Below are 24544 nucleotides of genomic sequence, written 5' to 3'. Positions count from 1 at the left end.
GCCCTGACCCCGCAGAAGCGTGGAAGAGCTGGGACCGCCTCTCATGCCCCGCCCACCGGAGGCCCCGCCCCGCCCCGCCGGCTCCCCGGGCGCGGAACCTCGGGCCTCTGCGGGCCGCTGTCCCAGGATGTGCGGCCCCGCCCGCGGCTCCAACGCCGGCAGAAGCCGCAGGCTCAGCTGCGCGGCCCAGCGGGGCCCTCGGGACGCGGCCCCACCTCCCGCCGCTGGGTTTCTCCGTGAGGATTGTCTGCGGCTGCGCGGAGGAGCTGCGGCATCAACCAGGCGCAGGCAGAGAACAGCCACGCAGCGGGCCCTATAGCTCAGGGGTTAGAGCACTGGTCTTGTAAACCAGGGGTCGCGAGTTCAAATCTCGCTGGGGCCTGGCTCGGGTTTCTTCCCCTTTTTATAATCTACAGGTGGAAACGCTTAAGGTGCCGGCTTTTCAGGGGTGGGAGGCTGCCGGAAGTTCCCAGGTCTGGGCCCCGCCGGTGTCAGCCCCACGGCCCTCCCTTGGGCCGCACACCTCTTGCAGCCACACTTGGCGTCGGCCTTGCGGTCTCTGAGTCCAGCTGCCCCGCTCCTGCCCCGCGGCCCCTCGCGCGCTACCGACGAGCTCGTGGCGAGTCGCTCCGTACCCCGGGGGGTCGGGGGAGGCAAGGCTCTCACCCTTTCATCTCCGCTGCCGGAGACCACCTGTCAGCGCCCCTCCCGCCCCCGGGAACCTCCTGCTTTAGTTGGGAGGGCGACCGAGAATTCCCGCAAAACTCGCCGCTGGCCTCGCCACGTGGCTTCTGCAGGACCCGGCTTTGCGGGGCGGCAGGCACGTGGGGCCAACCAATCCCGGGGCCGAAGTCCGGGGCGAACGGTGCCCCTCTCCACGCACCCCGCCTGCCCCGTTCACTCTCCACGCACCCCGCCTGCCCCGTTCACGGCCTCCTCTGCGCCTCCCCAGGTTTCTTTCTTTCTTTCTTCTTTCTTCTTTCTTTCTTTCTTTCTTTCTTTCTTTCTTTCTTTCTTTCTTTCTTTCTTTCTTTCTTTCTTTCTTTCTTTCTTTCTTTCTTTCTTTCTTTCTCTTTCTTTCTTTCTTTCTTTCTTTCTTTCTTTCTTTCTTTTTCTTTCTTTCTTTTTCTTTCTTTCTTCTTTCTTTCTTTCTTTCTTTCTTTCTTTCTTTCTTTCTTCTTTCTTTCTTTCTTCTTTCTTTCTTTCTTTCTTTCTTTCTTTCTTCTTTCTTTCTTTCTTTCTTTCTTCTTTCTTCTTTCTTTCTTTCTTTCTTTCTTTCTTTCTTTCTTTTTCTTTCTTCTTTCTATCTTTCTTTCTTTCTTTCTTTCTTCTTTCTTTTTCTTCTTTCTTTCTTTCTTTCTTTCTCTCTCTCTCTTTCTTCTCTCTTTCTTTCTTTCTTTCTTTCTTTCTTTCTTTCTTTTTCTTTCTTTCTTCTTTCTTCTTTCTTTCTCTTTCTTCCTTCCTTCCTTCCTTCCTTCCTTCCTTCCTTCCTTCCTTCCTTCTCTCTTTTTTTTTAAATTCTCTCCTGAGGATATTAAATCAACATATATGCAGAAGGTCAGCATATATTAGTTGTATTTTTGTGGATTTTAAAGAGAGAGGAAGGAGGAGGGAGGGAGGGAGGGAGAGAGAGAGAAACGCTGATCGGTGGCCTCACGCACCGCTCCCCCCACCCCCGCAGGGCCCAGCTTCGGTTCCCTAACCCGCAGCGGCGCTAAGTGCAGCCGGGAGTCGGCGGTGTCCCCCGCGGGGCTGCGACAGGCCCAGGGCCTTCCGGAGGGTCCACGCTGGTTGGGGGTGGGGGTGGAGGTGGGGGGTGCAGCAGGACATGTCGCCTCTGCCTCTGCCGAGGTCCCCCCGCGGGTCGTGCCCGCCTGGGCGGCGGGAGGGCGCCCGAGACCCCAGCGGCCTGGCCGGCCCCGGGGCAGCGCCCCTTCCACCGCTCGCTGGGGATTTAGGCTCATTTGTACCTTGACTTCCTTACCAGCGCAAACTAAGAAATCAGCGTCAGAAGGCCAGCGTGTATTAGCTGTGAAGGGTTTTGGTTTGTTTACAGGACAAACCTGAATGGTTAAAAAAAAAAAAAGACTGGGAGCGACTGTGACAAATTTATAGACTTCGGGTCCGCTGTGACGGGGTGGACGTGGGTTTAAGTCATTCCAGGGAAGACAAGCAGATGCTGCCGTCCCGGGGGCGATCTGACCCGGAGGCCTCGGGCGCCGAGCGGAGGGGCGCCCGCCAGCTCTTATCCCGAGCGGGGGGCGCGGGGGGTTCGGGTGCGGGGGGGCGCGGGGGGGCGCGGGTGCGGAGGGGCGCGGGCGTCTAGGTCCTTGCAGAGGCCGCGAGGGAGCCGCGAGTTGCGGTCGCTCCCGGCGCCGAGCCAGAGCGCCGACATGGCAATGGGAAAAGTCAGCACCTTTTCCCTGGAGCAGGTCAGCCACCTCGCGTCCCCCGCACTTGTAACAGCCAGCTGGTGGCACAAAAATAAACGTTTTGGGCCAGCTTGGCGTGAATTTTGTGAAATCTGCTGCAGGGAATCGGAATCACTTTTACTCCTGAACAACCAGTCGTGTCCAAGTCCTTTGGGAAGAGCAGGTCCGAGAGGAGTGGTGAGGGGGCGCCGCACGGCCGCTGGTTCCCCGGGGAAGGATGGCGGCTCCGTCCCGGCGGTCCCGGGAGGGCCGAGCGCCGGGCACCTGCCTGGGCTCCGCGGGTGCGTGCGCGCTGGTGCCAGCCTTGGGGAGCGAGGTTCCCGGCCATCTCATGTCTGCCTTACACTTCCCTACATTTCCTGAACACGTGGCAAATAACTATGTGTTGTTTTTAAAATATTTTCATAAGACGATACCAGGCAGCCCACATGAAGAGGCGGCCCCGGTTTCATTTCATTTCTCCCATCGCGGCTGATGACCTCCGGCTCTCTCGGCCTCTGCGCCCCGCCCCTGGGCCTCCAGACTTGCACCTTATTGGGGCTCCCTTGGGAGGGGGCCTCCAGTCCCCCAAAGCGAAAGGATGCCCTTCCCCGCTGCCTGAGTGGCTCTAGCAATTCGGATTTCAGGACATCTCATGGGGGCCGAGCGGGACGCGGCGTTTGCACTGCGCGAGCCGGGACCGCTGAGAGTTCACCGTGGACGCGGACACGGCTGGAAGGGATGCGGCGAGCGTGGGAGACTCCGAAACCCGAACGGTTCTCGATAAGCCAGAAATGAACACATTTCCTGGTGATGCAATGACGCCACACAGAATCAGACTAAGGACTGAGCGGCGAGCTGGAGCACCAGCTGGCTCGTTGGTCTAGGGGTATGATTCTCGCTTTGGGTGCGAGAGATCCCGGACGAGCCCAGTTTTATGCTTTTTACAAAATAAAATTTGTTACATGGCCAGTTTGGGTTCTAGACAGGCAGTGGGAATGGCCGAGCTCCGGGAAGGCGGGGTTTCGGGAAGGAGAGCACGTGGAGGAGCGGGGAGCCGCCTGGGATCTGCAGGAGCCGCGAGAGGCTGCGTGCAGGACCTCCTGCTTGGGGCTCAGTCCATTGCGGGGCGGTCCTTTGCGCCTATGAAATTGCAGGACCGCCGCGTCGGAGTAGGTTGTTGCAGTCAATAGAGGAACTGGGAGGCCGCCCTTTCAAGTTTCCGTAGTGTAGTGGTTATCACGTTCGCCTAACACGCGAAAGGTCCCCGGTTCGAAACCGGGCGGAAACAGGACTTGCTAGACCTCTGTTTTCCTCCCCGGCCATTTAAGATTTCTTGTGTTGCATTCCATTTGGAACCCTCGGAGACAATGCAGGACATCGCATCATCATCTCCACCTCGTTACAGAGACAGACGGGATCCAGAGAGATCGGCACCACAGCCCTGATTTCCCGCTTCGGCCACCTGCCCCCGTAAGGACCTTGAGCACCTCACTTTCGGCCCAGAGCACCCCTCGCAGGAGGCCGCACACAGCCCGGCCACTCCGCAGCCGCTGGCCCCACACCGGGTTCTGCACGAATAAGGGCAGAACTTCCCGCTAGAGTTCCCTTTCGTATAACCCATTGGAAAAAATGGGTTATTGTGACCCAGAGGAAAAAATGCTTACAGGGTAGAAGATGCTGCACAAGCTTGTCAGCACTCCAACCCACACCCACAAAGAGCCTGAAGCCTTGACCAGCACCTCAGACCGCTGCGACACATAACCGCAGCGATAGGTCAATTCGGTTGTCTGTTTCCAGTGTTGATAACGTCCCCAGCAGCCTCAGGAAAACTTCGTGTGGAATTTTAAACCAAGAGCAATAGGCCAAGGAGGTGGTGCAAGGGAGCCTTTACAAAATAAAACGGGGGTAGGAGGGAGAAAATTAAACTGAAGAAGCTCATAGAAACATACTCTTGGGTAGCTGTCCACAGCCCCTTCTAGGAAACCCCAGATGACTTTAAAGGGGCCTTTTACGTTTACCCAGAAACAGCCAGTCCGAGTAATTACAGCAGCTATTTAAAACGAAGGGCTGTGCTCAGAGGATAGAGCATTGGCCTGAGGACTGAAGGGCCCCAGGTTCAGTCTGGTCAAGGGCACGACCCTCGGTTGCAGGCTCCATCCAGGTCCCTGATGGGGCATATGCAGGAGGCAACCCATCCATGTATCCCTCTCATCACTAATGTTTCTTTCTCTCCCTCTCCCTTCTTCTCTGAAATCAATAAAAATATATTTAAAAAATAAAAGAAAATAAAACTCTAAAAAATAAATACATAAAATGAGGGACTGTGTGACGGAAACTCACTTGTTGAGATTGCCCATGAGGGTGACAGGCCAATCAACTTGCCGATTTTCTTGAATAAGGGCGGGGAAAGAAGAGAAAGGAGAGAAACCTCACAGCTGGTCTCCAAACCGAGTCTTTTTTCTCCTGGGTTCGCTGTTAGGCTGGATGGTCTGTCACAAACGTAGACCTGGGGTCTGCCCTGGATGGGCTACTGAGCCCACCAGCAAAAGATTCAGTTATTTCATTTCTCAAAAATAAACAAACACCCAAATAAATAAACAACATGAGCAGTCAGCTGTGAGCCATGCTGTCATTGTAATACCTGCAAAATTCGGTTGTCAGCAGTTGTCTTCATCACAATTCTTCGGAGATTACACAAAACTTTTTGTTTTTCACTCAAGTCAACCATAAAGCAATGGAACGGTGTGAATGAAAAGGGCTATGCAGTCAACCCGACAAGCTCAGGGACTACATGGCAAGCCTGACATTGTCGGCCTAATAAGCTTAGTGACCAAAAGCAACCACACGGGATGGTCTGACCACAAATTTCTAACTGGGCAGGTCATGGCGGGTATCACAGGCCTATAGCTCCCTTAGCAAAGGAAGTAAGCCCGAACCACTGTGCTTAGGCATCTAGGATAGCATACCCAGTGTACTGGTTAATAATGTGCATTTTTCAACAGATAGAGTTACACATATGTTGATATATATGCGATTTGATGTGTATGCTATTTTGTTGTATTGACAGCAAGCTTCAAAACTTCGTATGTCAAATTTGCTGAAGGTGTCAACATCATAGATATTTTTACGCTTAAAAATGTTGAATTTCGTGCCAAAAAACGAGCATTAGTGGGAAGTTTTAATTCATTACTTTATTTTGAAGAAAAAGCTATCATTATACTTTGGGAAGCTTATGGTGAACATGCTCCATCTCAAGATACTTGTGAAACGCTGGTTTAAACGCTTTAAAAGTGATGGTTTCGATGTGAAAGGCAAAAGAATGTCCAGGTCAACCGAAAAAGTTTGAAGACCAACAATTACAAGCATTATTGGATGAAGGTGCATGTCAAACTCAAAAACAACTTGCAGAAAGATTAAACGTTGCTCAGCAAACAATTTCTGAATATTTACAAGCAATGGGAAAGATTGTAAAGGAAGGAAAATGGGTGCCCCATCAACTGAAGGAAAGACAAATGGAAAACCGAAAAGTCATCAGTAAAATGTTGCTTCAACGGCACAAAAGAAAGTCTTTTTTGCATCGAATTGTGACTGGCGATGAAAAGTGGATTTATTTTGAGAATCACAAAGGCACAGAATCATGGGCTGATCCAGGTCAACCATCAACATCGACTGCAAGGCCAACTCGCTTCGGAAAGAAGACAATGCTCTGCGTTTGGTGGGATCAGGAAGGTGTGGTGTATTATGAGTTTCTAAAACCAGGTGAAATCGTTGATACTGACCGCTACCGGCAACAAATAATCAATTTGAACCACACTTTGATTGTGAAATGACCAAAATGTGCCAGAAGACACGGCAAAGTAATTTTGCTTCATGATGACGCACCATCACACACTTCCAAACCAGTTAAAGACACGTTAAAAGATCTTGCCTGGGAAGTATTAACCCACCCGCTGTATTCACCAGATCTTGCTCCTTCAGATGACCACTAGTTCCGATCGATGGCCCACGAACTTTCTGAGCAGCACTTCAAAACATAGGAAGAAGTGGAGCCGAAACCGGTTTGGCTCAGTGGATAGAGCGTCGGCCTGCGGACTGAGGGGTCCCGGGTTCGATTCCGGGCATGTACCTGGGTTGCGGGCACATCCCCAATAGGAGATGTGCAGGAGGCAGCTGATTGATGTTTCTCTTTCATCGATGTTTCTAACTCTCTATCTCTCCTCCTTCCTCTCTGTAAAAAATCAATAAAATATACTAAAAAAAAAAAAAAAAAAAAGAAGTGGAAAATTTGGTCTCTGAATGGTTTGCCTCAAAACAAGAGAAGTTCTATTGGGAGAGTATCCACAAATTACCTGAAAGATGGGGGAAATGTGTAGCTGGCGATGGACATTATTTTGAATAAAGCACTTTCGATGTTTCTCTTGAAATTATCGTGTTTTCTTTGATTACAAAATCCGCCATTATTAACCGGTACACCTGGTACCTTTGAAATGTCAGAGTAATTTTCTTTTCCTTCCTCTCGAAGGCACAACCGCCATACCAGAGGCCAAGACCACCAGGCAGGAGACCGCAGACCCCTCCTTGCCGCATACTATCTCTGTGTGCTATAAATATGAAATGTTGACTGTCCTTTACCCACCAATGTAAAATATGTATTGGTTCTCTATTTTGACATTTATCCAATCCTAGCTGATTCCACCCCCACCTCTGCTTTCTCCTGCACCTTTAATCTATCACCAATGGACTTCACGCACCTTCCTTGTCACTCGACCTTTGATTTTAATGTATAAAATAAGCTGCGACACTGCCATTCTCTGGAGCATGTGAAATCTTGCTCCCCAACATATGTCATCAGTTTTGCTCAAAGAAACTCATGACAATTCTCTACAGGTTTGGATGTTTCTTATGTCAATGACAGAATTCAGCAGTTTCTTTTATTTATTTCATTTTTATTTCTTTTTAATATGTTTTATTGATTTTTATTTTTATGTTTTTTCTTTTCTTTTTTTAAAAATATATTTTATTGATTTTTTACAGAAAGGAAGGGAGAGGGATAGAGTTAGAAACATCGATGAGAGAGAAACATCAATAAGCTGCCTCCTGTACACCTCCTGCTGGGGATGTTCCCGCAACCAAGGCACCTGCCCTTGACAGGAATCGAACCTGGGACTCTTCAGTCCACAGGCCGACGCTCTAGCCCAGTGATGGCGAACCTATGACACGCGTGTCAGAGGTGACACGCGAACTCATTTTTTTGGTTAATTTTTCTTAAATGGCATTTACATATATAAAATAAAAATCACAAATATAAGTCTTGCCCCGCGGCAGATCATGTTGGCAGAAGGAAACAAGGCAGCCAGTCTACAGTCAGCAGAGCTCAGAGGGCTTTCTGCATGCAGCATCCTACCAGCCAATGCAAATAAGAGGCCAGGGGAAGGAGAAAGTTCATAGAAACGAAAATTGGAGCTGAAATGTAGGTACTGATACCATAATTGCACTCATTATGACCTGACACGAATATCGAATATCGCAGTCACAATGTAGAGCTGGGGCTAGTGTTTCTGAACAGAAGAAGAAGGTTGAATTGTGTCCTGGAAAAAAGATAGGTTGGAATCCTAACTCCCAGTGCCTCAGGATGTGACCTTTTTTGGAAATAGCATCTTTGTAGATATGATCGAGTTAAAATCAGATCAGGGCCGGCTCTAATCCAAAATGACTGGGGGAAAGGGGAAAATTCTGAGACAGACACGTGGGGAGAAGGCCATGAGGGCATGCAGGCAAAGATCAGGGTGATGCTTTCACAAGCCAAGGAACCCCGAAGATTGCCATCAAACCTCCAGAAGCCAAGGGAGAGGCCTGGAACAGATTCTGCCGTAGTCTCAGAAGGAACCAACCCTGCCAACACCTTGAACTCAGAGATCTGGCCTCCAGATCTGTGAGAGAATACATTTCCGTTGGTTAAGCCCACCTGGTCAGTGACATTTGCTTGCAGCAGCCCCAGGGAATTAAAACAGGGCAGCATAACAGACCAGATGACTGTTATTAGGCAGTGAAAAGCAGCAGTGCAGACATTTCCACTTCTGTCAGAAACTGGCTCTTGCAGGCGATACAGGCAAGTACAGGAGTAGAGAGAAACAACTCACTAAATGCTGAAACAACAACAAAAAAAAACATAGCAGAGGGGCACCGCAGATGAGCCATCAGTCAAAACTGCAGGAGAACCCATTTCTCTTAATTATTTGGAAAGCAAGTTGCTGCCGGTTCTATCCCCACATACAAGAATAACTTCCTGAGGAGTTACATTCATAGTGGAAAAGTAAGCATTTGGTTTCTTTTTGCTTCTTCCTTTGTCTCCTTTTCCTGTAGCCTTTAAATAATAAAAAATCATTTATTGAGCTAGTTGGCATATAATTGGGACTCTGAGGAATATGTAAATTTATTTATTTTTTCTTTTTTTAAAAAAATATATTTTATTGATTTTTTACAGAGAGGAAGGGAGAGAGATAGAGAGTTAGAAACATCGATGAGAGAGAAACATCGACCAGCTGCCTCCTGCACATCTCCCACTGGAGATGTGCCCGCAACCCAGGTACATGCCCTTGACCGGAATCGAACCTGGGACCCTTCAGTCTGCAGGCCAAAGCTATATCCACTGAACCAAACCGGTTTTGGTGAGGAATATGTAAATTTAGATTCCTGTCCTCAAAATGTCTAAAATATAATGGGGAAGCTTAGGTGTGAAAAATAAATTTTAATGACAATTCAGGAGATTCAATGTCAAAATAAGGGCAGACAATAGCAAGGACATAAGGAATGGCCACGTGCTACTTCCATGACTGTCTCTAAGCTGACTGGAACTCCAGTCATTCCTGGGAGCGGCTGATTGGTGGCTCTCTCTGGCTCCTCCCACCACGTGCTGGGGCTATAAAAGAAAGCAGGGTTCCTCTTGGCAGAGCTTTCCCAGCCCTAGGCTTGTGGTCGTGGTCGTCTTCGTCCTCGTTCTCCAAGGGAGCTTTTGGGGGAGAGATCTCGCAAGACCCGGTCCCGGGACATAGAAGCCGCTGGAGCACCTGGCAAGAACCTGGCTAGGCTGCTGATCAACTGACCGCACTGTCTCCGTGTCATTTCTTCTTCGCCGACTCCGTCCACACGTTGGGCACCCCTGCACCTGCTGGGCTTCGGCCCCAACAACACGCGCTGCTGCGAAGATGTCTCCTACACGGCCACGCTTCAGTGTAGCCGAAGCGCGGACGCGGTTTACCAAGTCTACCAGAGAAGCCCTGAACAACAAAAATATCAAGCCATTGTTGAATACCTTCAGCCAGTTACCTGGAACTGAAGATGAAAAGAAATGTACCCTTGACCAAGCTTTCAGAGGTGTTCTGCAAGAAGAAATTATCAATCACTCGTCGTGTGAAAATGTTTTAGCTACTATTTCTCTTGCTATTGGGGGAGTCACTGAAGGTATCTGCACCGCGGCGACACCTGCTGTCTTGTTGGCAGACGCTTTGGAATGTCTCCCTTTGGATCAGTGTGACACAATATTCTCGTTTGTGGAAAAAAGTGTTGCTACTTGGAAGTCTGCTGGGAAAACTTATTTACTACGTATGTGCAATGATCTCTTAAGAAGATTATCCAAAGCCCAGCACACACTTTTCCGTGCACGGATTCAACTCTTTTTGGCCAGGCTGTTCCCTTTACCTGAGAGATCCGGTCTTAACTTGCAGGGTCAGTTTAATCTGGAAAATGTCACTGTTTTCAATACCAATGAGCAGGAAAGCCCCTTGGGTCAGAAGCACGCTGAAGACGGAGGAGAAGGAATGGACGTAGACGAAGGTGACATGGGTGATGATGAAGCTCCAACAACTTGCTCCATCCCAATGGATTACAGCCTGTATCGCAAATTCTGGTCCCTTCAGGATTACTTCAGGAACCCCGTGCGATGCTATGAGAAGATTTCATGGAAAACTTTCCTCAAGTACTCAGAAGAAGTCCTGGCTGTTTTCAAGAATTATAAATTAGATGATACTCAGGCCTCAAGAAAAAAGACGGGAGAATTAAGGACAGGAGGAGAACATGTATATGCTGCAAAATTTTTAACAAGTGAAAAGTTGCTGGGTTTACAGCTGAGCGACAGTAACTTTCGCCGACAGATTCTCCTGCAGTATCTCATTTTATTCCAATATCTCAAGGGACAGGTGAAATCCAAAAGTTCAAACCATGTTTTAACTGATGAGCAGTCACTCTGGATTGAAGGCACTACAAAATCAGTTTATCAACTGCTCTCTGAAAACCCACCCGATGGAGAGAGATTTTCCAAGATGGTAGAGCATATATTAACCACTGAAGAAAACTGGAACAAGTGGAAAAATGAAGGCTGCCCAAGTTTTGTGAAGGAAAGAACATCAGATACTAAGCCGACGAGAGCAGTACGAAAGAGAGCCGCACCAGAGGACTTCCTGGGGCAAGGGCCCAGCAAAAAGATTCTGAAGGGAAACGAGGCGTTAACAAGCCTTTGGGATCTCTGCCCGGATAATATGGAAGCTTGTAAATCAGACCCCAGAGGCTATATGCCAACTTTGGAGGAATTCTTTGAAGAAGCCATTGAACAGGCAGACCCGGAAAGCATGATTGAAAACGAATATAAGGTTGTGAACAACCCAAATTATGGTTGGAGAGCCCTGAGACTGTTAGCACGGAGAAGCCCTCACTTCTTCCAGCCAACCAAACAACAGTTCAAAAGTTTGCCAGAATATCTGGAACACATGGTACTAAAGCTAGCAAAGGAATCACCACCTCCTTCTGAAGACATAAAAACGGGTGAGGGTGAAGATGAGGAAGATAATGATGCTGTACCGAAGGGAAATGAAGGCCCTGATGCTCGCCGAGACAAAGCTGTAACAGGGGAAAAATAGAGATATTTGCCAACAAATTGGGTGAACAATGGAACATTCTGGCTCCTTCCACATCATCCCATATATAAAAGAAGAAGAAAAAACAAAAACAAACAAAAAAAAAACCCACACAAAAACAACAAAACCCTCCTAAAAATAAGAAATCCCCCCGAAAAACCTAAAAAAAACCCAATTAAAAAAAACACCAACCAACCAAACAACCAAAAAAACCCCACAAGAAAACCTCCTTAGAAATGACATTGATCCAGCCTTTCAAGGCGCGGAGGCTTCTGCAAGCCCATGTGGCCTGGCGCGGACTTGGTCTCTGAGCCGGGGCCTGACCATCCATCCTGAGAGGGAGTGGGGGTATGGTTGGGGGTTGGGGGGGAGTGGTGGAAGTCCACCAGATGGCCCAGCCCAGGCGGGGCCGGAGAGCCCACCCCGCCCTCTGCTGGTCGAGAAGCGCCAATGCAAGCCCCCCTCCTGCAGCCTCCTCTGGGGAGGGCAGAGCCAGGTGACTGGACTTCCCCAGTTCTGGCTGGACAAGAGGGGGGAAGGACAAGCAGGGGACGCTGTCTGCGACAAGGCAGGGGCTGAAGGGTGCTCATGGATGCCGACGGACCATTCAGATCATGAAGTGTCCGTGCGTGACTGCGGATTTACACACACACACACACACACACACACACACAGAAACACCAACAACAACACAAAGGTATTAATCCACCTTTGTGTAGTCAAAAGTATACTTGTACAATGTTTTGTACTTGTATTTTGTGCTATTAAAACGGGGAAGTTAAAACGCGGGATTTGGGGCTGCGGGGAGAGGGTAAAAGAGAGGGATCGACCTTTGCCGTTTCAAAATGGCGGCTGACTGGTCTGGCTCCGTGGACAGAGCATCGGCCTGCGGACTAAAGGGTCCCAGGTTCGATTCCAGTCAAGGGCATAGGGCATATACCTCGGTTGTGGGCATATCCCCAGTAGGAGGTGTGCAGGAGGCAGCTGATTGAAGTTTCTCTACCTTCGAGGTTTCTAATTCTCTATCCCTCTTCCTTCCACACTGGAAAAAAAATCAATAAAATCTATTTAAAAACAAAATGGCCGCTGCCAAGTTACTGGAGCCAAAATGGCGGGAAGTATGCCAGGGTCACCCACATCACGGGACAGTGCATGAACACTAAGTTAGAGATCCACCTCATGCGCCGCATCCCACCTGCCAGATGGCGAGATCTTCCGCAACTTCAAAGAGCTCTCGCGTGTGGTCCAGGAGATTGACAAGCAGGTGATCCAGGAGCAGCAACAGCAGCAAGAACGTGGGACTGAGGAAAGACAGGGCCACGCCTGGCAGAGGTCGGGTTGACTGGGGCAGGGGCCTGGGCCAAAGAGCTAAAATACAAAGCCGTACACATTTTATTCACATCCACCTCAGCCTCTGCCTCCCATGACCTCCAAGGGCCGCTACGTTCGGTGTGTTTGCGTCTCCGGTCCCCCCCTCCCCCCTACCCCTGCCACACACCCCGCCCCCTCCCTTCGAATGCGAATGGGACCGATGTTTGCAAGGGTTCATTGCCGAGAGAAATGAGCACAGAAATAAGAAATAAATAAATAAATAAATAAGTAAATAAATAAGTAAATAAATAAATAACTAACAAACATAAAGTAAAATAAGACCCCCCACAGAACTCTTCACGGGTCCCGGGCAAGAGGCGCTGGTCAAGCGCCCCAGGCATCACAGCCACGTTCAGGAGAACCCTTCCTTGAGATGCGACACCTGCCCCGCCCTACCGTTGGCGTCGCCCAAACGGTGACGCTTCATTCCTGGGAGCGGCTGATTGGTGGGTCTCTCTGGCTCCTCCCACCACGCGCTGGGGCTATAAAAGAAAGCAGGGTTCCTCTTGGCAGAGCTTTCCCAGCCCTAGGCTTGTGGTCGTGGTCGTCTTCGTCCTCGTTCTCCAAGGGAGCTTTTGGGGGAGAGATCTCGCAAGACCCGGTCCCGGGACATAGAAACCGCTGGAGCACCTGGCAAGAACCTGGCTAGGCTGCTGATCAACTGACCGCACTGTCTCCGTGTCATTTCTTCTTCGCCGACTCCGTCCACACGTTTGGGCACCCCTGCACCTGCTGGGCTTCGGCCCCAACAACACGCGCTGCTGCGAAGATGTCTCCTACACGGCCACGCTTCAGTGTAGCCGAAGCGCGGACGCGGTTTACCAAGTCTACCAGAGAAGCCCTGAACAACAAAAATATCAAGCCATTGTTGAATACCTTCAGCCAGTTACCTGGAACTGAAGATGAAAAGAAATGTACCCTTGACCAAGCTTTCAGAGGTGTTCTGCAAGAAGAAATTATCAATCACTCGTCGTGTGAAAATGTTTTAGCTATTATTTCTCTTGCTATTGGGGGAGTCACTGAAGGTATCTGCACCGCGGCGACACCTGCTGTCTTGTTGGCAGACGCTTTGGAATGTCTCCCTTTGGATCAGTGTGACACAATATTCTCGTTTGTGGAAAAAAGTGTTGCTACTTGGAAGTCTGCTGGGAAAACTTATTTACTACGTATGTGCAATGATCTCTTAAGAAGATTATCCAAAGCCCAGCACACACTTTTCCGTGCACGGATTCAACTCTTTTTGGCCAGGCTGTTCCCTTTACCTGAGAGATCCGGTCTTAACTTGCAGGGTCAGTTTAATCTGGAAAATGTCACTGTTTTCAATACCAATGAGCAGGAAAGCCCCTTGGGTCAGAAGCACGCTGAAGACGGAGGAGAAGGAATGGACGTAGACGAAGGTGACATGGGTGATGATGAAGCTCCAACAACTTGCTCCATCCCAATGGATTACAGCCTGTATCGCAAATTCTGGTCCCTTCAGGATTACTTCAGGAACCCCGTGCGATGCTATGAGAAGATTTCATGGAAAACTTTCCTCAAGTACTCAGAAGAAGTCCTGGCTGTTTTCAAGAATTATAAATTAGATGATACTCAGGCCTCAAGAAAAAAGACGGGAGAATTAAGGACAGGAGGAGAACATGTATATGCTGCAAAATTTTTAACAAGTGAAAAGTTGCTGGGTTTACAGCTGAGCGACAGTAACTTTCGCCGACAGATTCTCCTGCAGTATCTCATTTTATTCCAATATCTCAAGGGACAGGTGAAATCCAAAAGTTCAAACCATGTTTTAACTGATGAGCAGTCACTCTGGATTGAAGGCACTACAAAATCAGTTTATCAACTGCTCTCTGAAAACCCACCCGATGGAGAGAGATTTTCCAAGATGGTAGAGCATATATTAACCACTGAAGAAAACTGGAACAAGTGGAAAAATGAAGGCTGCCCAAGTTTTGTGAAGGAAAGAACATCAGATACTAAGCCGACGAGAGCAGTACGAAAGAGAGCCGCACCAGAGGACTTCCTGGGGAAAGGGCCCAGCAAAAAGATTCGGAAGGGAAACGAGGCGTTAACAAGCCTTTGGGATCTCTGCCCGGATAATATGGAAGCTTGTAAATCAGACCCCAGAGGCTATATGCCAACTTTGGAGGAATTCTTTGAAGAAGCCATTGAACAGGCAGACCCGGAAAGCATGATTGAAAACGAATATAAGGTTGTGAACAACCCAAATTATGGTTGGAGAGCCCTGAGACTGTTAGCACGGAGAAGCCCTCACTTCTTCCAGCCAACCAAACAACAGTTCAAAAGTTTGCCAGAATATCTGGAACACATGGTACTAAAGCTAGCAAAGGAATCACCACCTCCTTCTGAAGACATAAAAACGGGTGAGGGTGAAGATGAGGAAGATAATGATGCTGTACCGAAGGGAAATGAAGGCCCTGATGCTCGCCGAGACAAAGCTGTAACAGGGGAAAAATAGAGATATTTGCCAACAAATTGGGTGAACAATGGAACATTCTGGCTCCTTCCACATCATCCCATATATAAAAGAAGAAGAAAAAACAAAAACAAACAAAAAAAAACCCCACACAAAAACAAAAAAACCCTCCTAAAAATAAGAAATCCCCCCGAAAAACCTAAAAAAAACCCAATAAAAAAAACACCAACCAACCAAACAACCAAAAAAACCCCACAAGAAAACCTCCTTAGAAATGACATTGATCCAGCCTTACAACGCGCGGAGGCTTCTGCAAGCCCATGTGGCCTGGCGCGGACTTGGTCTCTGAGCCGGGGCCTGACCATCCATCCTGAGAGGGAGTGGGGGTATGGTTGGGGGTTGGGGGGGAGTGGTGGAAGTCCACCAGATGGCCCAGCCCAGGCGGGGCCGGAGAGCCCGCCCCGCCCTCTGCTGGTCGAGAAGCGCCAATGCAAGCCCCCCTCCTGCAGCCTCCTCTGGGGAGGGCAGAGCCAGGTGACTGGACTTCCCCAGTTCTGGCTGGACAAGAGGGGGGAAGGACAAGCGACAAGGCAGGGGCTGAAGGGTGCTCATGGATGCCGACGGACCATTCAGATCATGAAGTGTCCGTGCGTGACTGCGGATTTACACACACACACACACACACACACACACACACACAGAAACACCAACAACAACACAAAGGTATTAATCCACCTTTGTGTAGTCAAAAGTATACTTGTACAATGTTTTGTACTTGTATTTTGTGCTATTAAAACGGGGAAGTTAAAACGCGGGATTTGGGGCGGCGGGGAGAGGGTAAAAGAGAGGGATCGACCTTTGCCGTTTCAAAATGGCGGCTGACTGGTCTGGCTCCGTGGACAGAGCATCGGCCTGCGGACTAAAGGGTCCCAGGTTCCATTCCAGTCAGAGGCATAGGGCATATACCTCGGTTGTGGGCATATCCCCAGTAGGAGGTGTGCAGGAGGCAGCTGATTGAAGTTTCTCTACCTTCGAGGTTTCTAATTCTCTATCCCTCTTCCTTCCACACTGGAAAAAAAATCAATAAAATATATTTAAAAACAAAATGGCCGCTGCCAAGTTACTGGAGCCAAAATGGCGGGAAGTATGCCAGGGTCACCCACATCACGGGACAGTGCATGAACACTAAGTTAGAGATCCACCTCATGCGCCGCATCCCACCTGCCAGATGGCGAGATCTTCCGCAACTTCAAAGAGCTCTCGCGTGTGGTCCAGGAGATTGACAAGCAGGTGATCCAGGAGCAGCAACAGCAGCAAGAACGTGGGACTGAGGAAAGACAGGGCCACGGCTGGCAGAGGTCGGGTTGACTGGGGCAGGGGCCTGGGCCAAAGAGCTAAAATACAAAGCCGTACACGTTTTATTCACATCCACCTCAGCCTCTGCCTCCCATGACCTCCAAGGGCCGCTACGTTCAGTGTGTTTGCGTCTCCGGTCCCCCCCTCCCCCCTACCCCTGCCACACACCCCGCCCCCTCCCTTCGAATGCGAATGGGACCGATGTTTGCAAGGGTTCATTGCCGAGAGATAGAATCAATTGCAATGAATGAAGAGAAATGAGCACAGAATAAGAAATAAATAAATAAATAAATAAATAAATAAATAAATAAATAACAAACATAAAGTAAAATAAGACCCCCCCCAGCACTCTTCACGGGTCCCGGGCAAGAGGCGCTGGTCAAGCGCCCCAGGCATCGCAGCCACGTTCAGGAGAACCCTTCCTTGAGATGCGACACCTGCCCCGCCCTACAGTTGGCGTCGCCCAAACGGTGACGCTTCATTCCTGGGAGCGGCTGATTGGTGGTTCTCTCTGGCTCCTCCCACCACGCGCTGGGGCTATAAAAGAAAGCAGGGTTCCTCTTGGCAGAGCTTTCCCAGCCCTAGGCTTGTGGTCGTGGTCGTCTTCGTCCTCGTTCTCCAAGGGAGCTTTTGGGGGAGAGATCTCGCAAGACCCGGTTCCGGGACATAGAAGCCGCTGGAGCACCTGGCAAGAACCTGGCTAGGCTGCTGATCAACTGACCGCACTGTCTCCGTGTCATTTCTTCTTCGCCGACTCCGTCCACACGTTTGGGAAGCCCTGCACCTGCTGGGCTTCGGCCCCAACAACACGCGCTGCTGCGAAGATGTCTCCTACACGGCCACGCTTCAGTGTAGCCGAAGCGCGGACGCGGTTTACCAAGTCTACCAGAGAAGCCCTGAACAACAAAAATATCAAGCCATTGTTGAATACCTTCAGCCAGTTACCTGGAACTGAAGATGAAAAGAAATGTACCCTTGACCAAGCTTTCAGAGGTGTTCTGCAAGAAGAAATTATCAATCACTCGTCGTGTGAAAATGTTTTAGCTACTATTTCTCTTGCTATTGGGGGAGTCACTGAAGGTATCTGCACCGCGGCGACACCTGCTGTCTTGTTGGCAGACGCTTTGGAATGTCTCCCTTTGGATCGGTGTGACACAATATTCTCGTTTGTGGAAAAAAATGTTGCTACTTGGAAGTCTGCTGGGAAAACTTATTTACTACGTATGTGCAATGATCTCTTAAGAAGATTATCCAAAGCCCAGCACACACTTTTCCGTGCACGGATTCAACTCTTTTTGGCCAGGCTGTTCCCTTTACCTGAGAGATCCGGTCTTAACTTGCAGGGTCAGTTTAATCTGGAAAATGTCACTGTTTTCAATACCAATGAGCAGGAAAGCCCCTTGGGTCAGAAGCACGCTGAAGACGGAGGAGAAGGAATGGACGTAGACGAAGGTGACATGGGTGATGATGAAGCTCCAACAACTTGCTCCATCCCAATGGATTACAGCCTGTATCGCAAATTCTGGTCCCTTCAGGATTACTTCAGGAACCCCGTGCGATGCTATGAGAAGATTTCATGGAAAACTTTCCTCAAGTACTCAGAAGAAGTCCTGGCTGTTTTCAAGAATTATAAATTAGATGATACTCAGGCCTCAAGAAAAAAGACGGGAGAATTAAGGACAGGAGGAGAACATGTATATGCTGCAAAATTTTTAACAAGTGAAAAGTTGCTGGGTTTACAGCTGAGCGACAGTAACTTTCGCCGACAGATTCTCCTGCAGTATCTCATTTTATTCCAATATCTCAAGGGACAGGTGAAATCCAAAAGTTCAAACCATGTTTTAACTGATGAGCAGTCACTCTGGATTGAAGGCACTACAAAATCAGTTTATCAACTGCTCTCTGAAAACCCACCCGATGGAGAGAGATTTTCCAAGATGGTAGAGCATATATTAACCACTGAAGAAAACTGGAACAAGTGGAAAAATGAAGGCTGCCCAAGTTTTGTGAAGGAAAGAACATCAGATACTAAGCCGACGAGAGCAGTACGAAAGAGAGCCGCACCAGAGGACTTCCTGGGGAAAGGGCCCAGCAAAAAGATTCGGAAGGGAAACGAGGCGTTAACAAGCCTTTGGGATCTCTGCCCGGATAATATGGAAGCTTGTAAATCAGACCCCAGAGGCTATATGCCAACTTTGGAGGAATTCTTTGAAGAAGCCATTGAACAGGCAGACCCGGAAAGCATGATTGAAAACGAATATAAGGTTGTGAACAACCCAAATTATGGTTGGAGAGCCCTGAGACTGTTAGCACGGAGAAGCCCTCACTTCTTCCAGCCAACCAAACAACAGTTCAAAAGTTTGCCAGAATATCTGGAACACATGGTACTAAAGCTAGCAAAGGAATCACCACCTCCTTCTGAAGACATAAAAACGGGTGAGGGTGAAGATGAGGAAGATAATGATGCTGTACCGAAGGGAAATGAAGGCCCTGATGCTCGCCGAGACAAAGCTGTAACAGGGGAAAAATAGAGATATTTGCCAACAAATTGGGTGAACAATGGAACATTCTGGCTCCTTCCACATCATCCCATATATAAAAGAAGAAGAAAAAACAAAAACAAACAAACAAAAAAACCCACACAAAAACAAAAAAACCCTCCTAAAAATAAGAAATCCCCCCGAAAAACCTAAAAAAAAAAAACCAATAAGAAAAACACCAACCAACCAAACAACCAAAAAAACCCCCACAAGAAAACCTCCTTAGAAATGACATTGATCCAGCCTTACAACGCGCGGAGGCTTCTGCAAGCCCATGTGGTCTGGCGCGGACTTGGTCTCTGAGCCGGGGCCTGACCATCCATCCTGAGAGGGAGTGGGGGTAAGGTTGGGGGTTGGGGGGGAGTGGTGGAAGTCCACCAGATGGCCCAACCAAGGCGGGGCCGGAGAGCCCGCCCCGCCCTCTGCTGGTCGAGAAGCTCCAATGCAAGCCCCCCTCCTGCAGCCTCCTCTGGGGAGGGCAGAGCCAGGTGACTGGACTTCCCCAGTTCTGGCTGGACAAGAGGGGGGAAGGACAAGCAGGGGACGCTGTCTGCGACAAGGCAGGGGCTGAAGGGTGCTCATGGATGCCGACGGACCATTCAGATCATGAAGTGTCCGTGCGTGACTGCGGATTTACACACACACACACACACACACACACACACACACACACAGAAACAACAACAACAACACAAAGGTATTAATCCACCTTTGTGTAGTCAAAAGTATACTTGTACAATGTTTTGTACTTGTATTTTGTGCTATTAAAACGGGGAAGTTAAAACGCGGGATTTGGGGCGGCGGGGAGAGGGTAAAAGAGAGGGATCGACCTTTGCCGTTTCAAAATGGCGGCTGACTGGTCTGGCTCCGTGGACAGAGCATCGGCCTGCGGACTAAAGGGTCCCAGGTTCGATTCCAGTCAAGGGCATAGGGCATATACCTCGGTTGTGGGCATATCCCCAGTAGGAGGTGTGCAGGAGGCAGCTGATTGAAGTTTCTCTACCTTCGAGGTTTCTAATTCTCTATCCCTCTTCCTTCCACACTGGAAAAAAAATCAATAAAATCTATTTAAAAACAAAATGGCCGCTGCCAAGTTACTGGAGCCAAAATGGCGGGAAGTATGCCAGGGTCACCCACATCACGGGACAGTGCATGAACACTAAGTTAGAGATCCACCTCATGCGCCGCATCCCACCTGCCAGATGGCGAGATCTTCCGCAACTTCAAAGAGCTCTCGCGTGTGGTCCAGGAGATTGACAAGCAGGTGATCCAGGAGCAGCAACAGCAGCAAGAACGTGGGACTGAGGAAAGACAGGGCCACGCCTGGCAGAGGTCGGGTTGACTGGGGCAGGGGCCTGGGCCAAAGAGCTAAAATACAAAGCCGTACACGTTTTATTCACATCCACCTCAGCCTCTGCCTCCCATGACCTCCAAGGGCCGCTACGTTCAGTGTGTTTGCGTCTCCGGTCCCCCCCTTCCCCCTACCCCTGCCACACACCCCGCCCCCTCCCTTCGAATGCGAATGGGACCGATGTTTGCAAGGGTTCATTGCCGAGAGATAGAATCAATTGCAATGAATGAAGAGAAATGAGCTCAGAAATAAGAAATAAATAAATAAATAAATAAATAAATAACAAACATAAAGTAAAATAAGACCCCCCCCAGCACTCTTCACGGGTCCCGGGCAAGAGGCGCTGGTCAAGCGCCCCAGGCATCACAGCCACGTTCAGGAGAACCCTTCCTTGAGATGCGACACCTGCCCCGCCCTACCGTTGGCGTCGCCCAAACGGTGACGCTTCATTCCTGGGAGCGGCTGATTGGTGGGTCTCTCTGGCTCCTCCCACCACGCGCTGGGGCTATAAAAGAAAGCAGGGTTCCTCTTGGCAGAGCTTTCCCAGCCCTAGGCTTGTGGTCGTGGTCGTCTTCGTCCTCGTTCTCCAAGGGAGCTTTTGGGGGAGAGATCTCGCAAGACCCGGTCCCGGGACATAGAAACCGCTGGAGCACCTGGCAAGAACCTGGCTAGGCTGCTGATCAACTGACCGCACTGTCTCCGTGTCATTTCTTCTTCGCCGACTCCGTCCACACGTTTGGGCACCCCTGCACCTGCTGGGCTTCGGCCCCAACAACACGCGCTGCTGCGAAGATGTCTCCTACACGGCCACGCTTCAGTGTAGCCGAAGCGCGGACGCGGTTTACCAAGTCTACCAGAGAAGCCCTGAACAACAAAAATATCAAGCCATTGTTGAATACCTTCAGCCAGTTACCTGGAACTGAAGATGAAAAGAAATGTACCCTTGACCAAGCTTTCAGAGGTGTTCTGCAAGAAGAAATTATCAATCACTCGTCGTGTGAAAATGTTTTAGCTATTATTTCTCTTGCTATTGGGGGAGTCACTGAAGGTATCTGCACCGCGGCGACACCTGCTGTCTTGTTGGCAGACGCTTTGGAATGTCTCCCTTTGGATCAGTGTGACACAATATTCTCGTTTGTGGAAAAAAATGTTGCTACTTGGAAGTCTGCTGGGAAAACTTATTTACTACGTATGTGCAATGATCTCTTAAGAAGATTATCCAAAGCCCAGCACACACTTTTCCGTGCACGGATTCAACTCTTTTTGGCCAGGCTGTTCCCTTTACCTGAGAGATCCGGTCTTAACTTGCAGGGTCAGTTTAATCTGGAAAATGTCACTGTTTTCAATACCAATGAGCAGGAAAGCCCCTTGGGTCAGAAGCACGCTGAAGACGGAGGAGAAGGAATGGACGTAGACGAAGGTGACATGGGTGATGATGAAGCTCCAACAACTTGCTCCATCCCAATGGATTACAGCCTGTATCGCAAATTCTGGTCCCTTCAGGATTACTTCAGGAACCCCGTGCGATGCTATGAGAAGATTTCATGGAAAACTTTCCTCAAGTACTCAGAAGAAGTCCTGGCTGTTTTCAAGAATTATAAATTAGATGATACTCAGGCCTCAAGAAAAAAGACGGGAGAATTAAGGACAGGAGGAGAACATGTATATGCTGCAAAATTTTTAACAAGTGAAAGGTTGCTGGGTTTACAGCTGAGCGACAGTAACTTTCGCCGACAGATTCTCCTGCAGTATCTCATTTTATTCCAATATCTCAAGGGACAGGTGAAATCCAAAAGTTCAAACCATGTTTTAACTGATGAGCAGTCACTCTGGATTGAAGGCACTACAAAATCAGTTTATCAACTGCTCTCTGAAAACCCACCCGATGGAGAGAGATTTTCCAAGATGGTAGAGCATATATTAACCACTGAAGAAAACTGGAACAAGTGGAAAAATGAAGGCTGCCCAAGTTTTGTGAAGGAAAGAACATCAGATACTAAGCCGACGAGAGCAGTACGAAAGAGAGCCGCACCAGAGGACTTCCTGGGGAAAGGGCCCAGCAAAAAGATTCTGAAGGGAAACGAGGCGTTAACAAGCCTTTGGGATCTCTGCCCGGATAATATGGAAGCTTGTAAATCAGACCCCAGAGGCTATATGCCAACTTTGGAGGAATTCTTTGAAGAAGCCATTGAACAGGCAGACCCGGAAAGCATGATTGAAAACGAATATAAGGTTGTGAACAACCCAAATTATGGTTGGAGAGCCCTGAGACTGTTAGCACGGAGAAGCCCTCACTTCTTCCAGCCAACCAAACAACAGTTCAAAAGTTTGCCAGAATATCTGGAACACATGGTACTAAAGCTAGCAAAGGAATCACCACCTCCTTCTGAAGACATAAAAACGGGTGAGGGTGAAGATGAGGAAGATAATGATGCTGTACCGAAGGGAAATGAAGGCCCTGATGCTCGCCGAGACAAAGCTGTAACAGGGGAAAAATAGAGATATTTGCCAACAAATTGGGTGAACAATGGAACATTCTGGCTCCTTCCACATCATCCCATATATAAAAGAAGAAGAAAAAACAAAAACAAACAAACAAAAAAAACCCACACAAAAACAAAAAAACCCTCCTAAAAATAAGAAATCCCCCCGAAAAACCTAAACAAAACCCAATTAAAAAAAAAACACCAACCAACCAAACAACCAAAAAAAACCCCACAAGAAAACCTCCTTAGAAATGACATTGATCCAGCCTTTCAAGGCGCGGAGGCTTCTGCAAGCCCATGTGGCCTGGCGCGGACTTGGTCTCTGAGCCGGGGCCTGACCATCCATCCTGAGAGGGAGTGGGGGTAAGGTTGGGGGTTGGGGGGGAGTGGTGGAAGTCCACCAGATGGCCCAACCAAGGCGGGGCCGGAGAGCCCGCCCCGCCCTCTGCTGGTCGAGAAGCGCCAATGCAAGCCCCCCTCCTGCAGCCTCCTCTGGGGAGGGCAGAGCCAGGTGACTGGACTTCCCCAGTTCTGGCTGGACAAGAGGGGGGAAGGACAAGCAGGGGACGCTGTCTGCGACAAGGCAGGGGCTGAAGGGTGCTCATGGATGCCGACGGACCATTCAGATCATGAAGTGTCCGTGCGTGACTGCGGATTTACACACACACACACACACACACACACACCACACACAGAAACACCAACAACAACACAAAGGTATTAATCCACCTTTGTGTAGTCAAAAGTATACTTGTACAATGTTTTGTACTTGTATTTTGTGCTATTAAAACGGGGAAGTTAAAACGCGGGATTTGGGGCGGCGGGGAGAGGGTAAAAGAGAGGGATCGACCTTTGCCGTTTCAAAATGGCGGCTGACTGGTCTGGCTCCGTGGACAGAGCATCGGCCTGCGGACTAAAGGGTCCCAGGTTCGATTCCAGTCAAGGGCATAGGGCATATACCTCGGTTGTGGGCATATCCCCAGTAGGAGGTGTGCAGGAGGCAGCTGATTGAAGTTTCTCTACCTTCGAGGTTTCTAATTCTCTATCCCTCTTCCTTCCACACTGGAAAAAAAATCAATAAAATCTATTTAAAAACAAAATGGCCGCTGCCAAGTTACTGGAGCCAAAATGGCGGGAAGTATGCCAGGGTCACCCACATCACGGGACAGTGCATGAACACTAAGTTAGAGATCCACCTCATGCGCCGCATCCCACCTGCCAGATGGCGAGATCTTCCGCAACTTCAAAGAGCTCTCGCGTGTGGTCCAGGAGATTGACAAGCAGGTGATCCAGGAGCAGCAACAGCAGCAAGAACGTGGGACTGAGGAAAGACAGGGCCACGGCTGGCAGAGGTCGGGTTGACTGGGGCAGGGGCCTGGGCCAAAGAGCTAAAATACAAAGCCGTACACGTTTTATTCACATCCACCTCAGCCTCTGCCTCCCATGACCTCCAAGGGCCGCTACGTTCAGTGTGTTTGCGTCTCCGGTCCCCCCCTCCGCCCTGCCGCACACCAGGCTCCGCCTTTCGGTGCTCAAGGGACAATAGGATCCAGTATTTGGGTTTACTGTACCTCCTGCAGAGAATTAGACTGGCTCGTCTTTTAGAGCAGCCCGCGGACCCCAGGATGGATGTGGTCACATGATGGCGTGTTCCATAGTGGTGATTAGTATACGAACAGAGCA

At 49.3% G+C, this 24544-nt stretch overlaps 2 non-coding genes and 4 pseudogenes across 2 annotated transcripts; all 6 read left to right on the top strand.

Moving 5' to 3' along the window:
- Positions 1-309: 309 nt before the first annotated feature.
- TRNAT-UGU lies at positions 310-382 on the top strand. The gene has a single exon. It is a non-coding gene; the product is annotated as a tRNA-Thr (tRNA).
- Positions 383-3629: 3247 nt separating this feature from the next.
- Positions 3630-3702, top strand: TRNAV-AAC. The gene has a single exon. It is a non-coding gene; the product is annotated as a tRNA-Val (tRNA).
- A 5917-nt stretch (positions 3703-9619) lies between these two features.
- Positions 9620-11436, top strand: LOC102417679 (annotated as a pseudogene).
- A 2000-nt stretch (positions 11437-13436) lies between these two features.
- LOC102417361 lies at positions 13437-15289 on the top strand (annotated as a pseudogene).
- Positions 15290-17281: 1992 nt separating this feature from the next.
- On the top strand, positions 17282-19083 carry LOC102417049 (annotated as a pseudogene).
- Positions 19084-21140: 2057 nt separating this feature from the next.
- LOC102443275 lies at positions 21141-22989 on the top strand (annotated as a pseudogene).
- The last annotated feature ends 1555 nt before the right edge of the window (positions 22990-24544 follow it).

The sequence above is a fragment of the Myotis lucifugus genome, unplaced genomic scaffold, assembly GCF_000147115.1.
Source record: "Myotis lucifugus unplaced genomic scaffold, Myoluc2.0 scaffold_723, whole genome shotgun sequence".
Classification (NCBI taxonomy): Eukaryota; Metazoa; Chordata; class Mammalia; order Chiroptera; family Vespertilionidae; genus Myotis; species Myotis lucifugus.
Note: the sequence above shows the minus strand (reverse complement) of the source record. Positions and strands in the feature narration are given on the sequence as shown.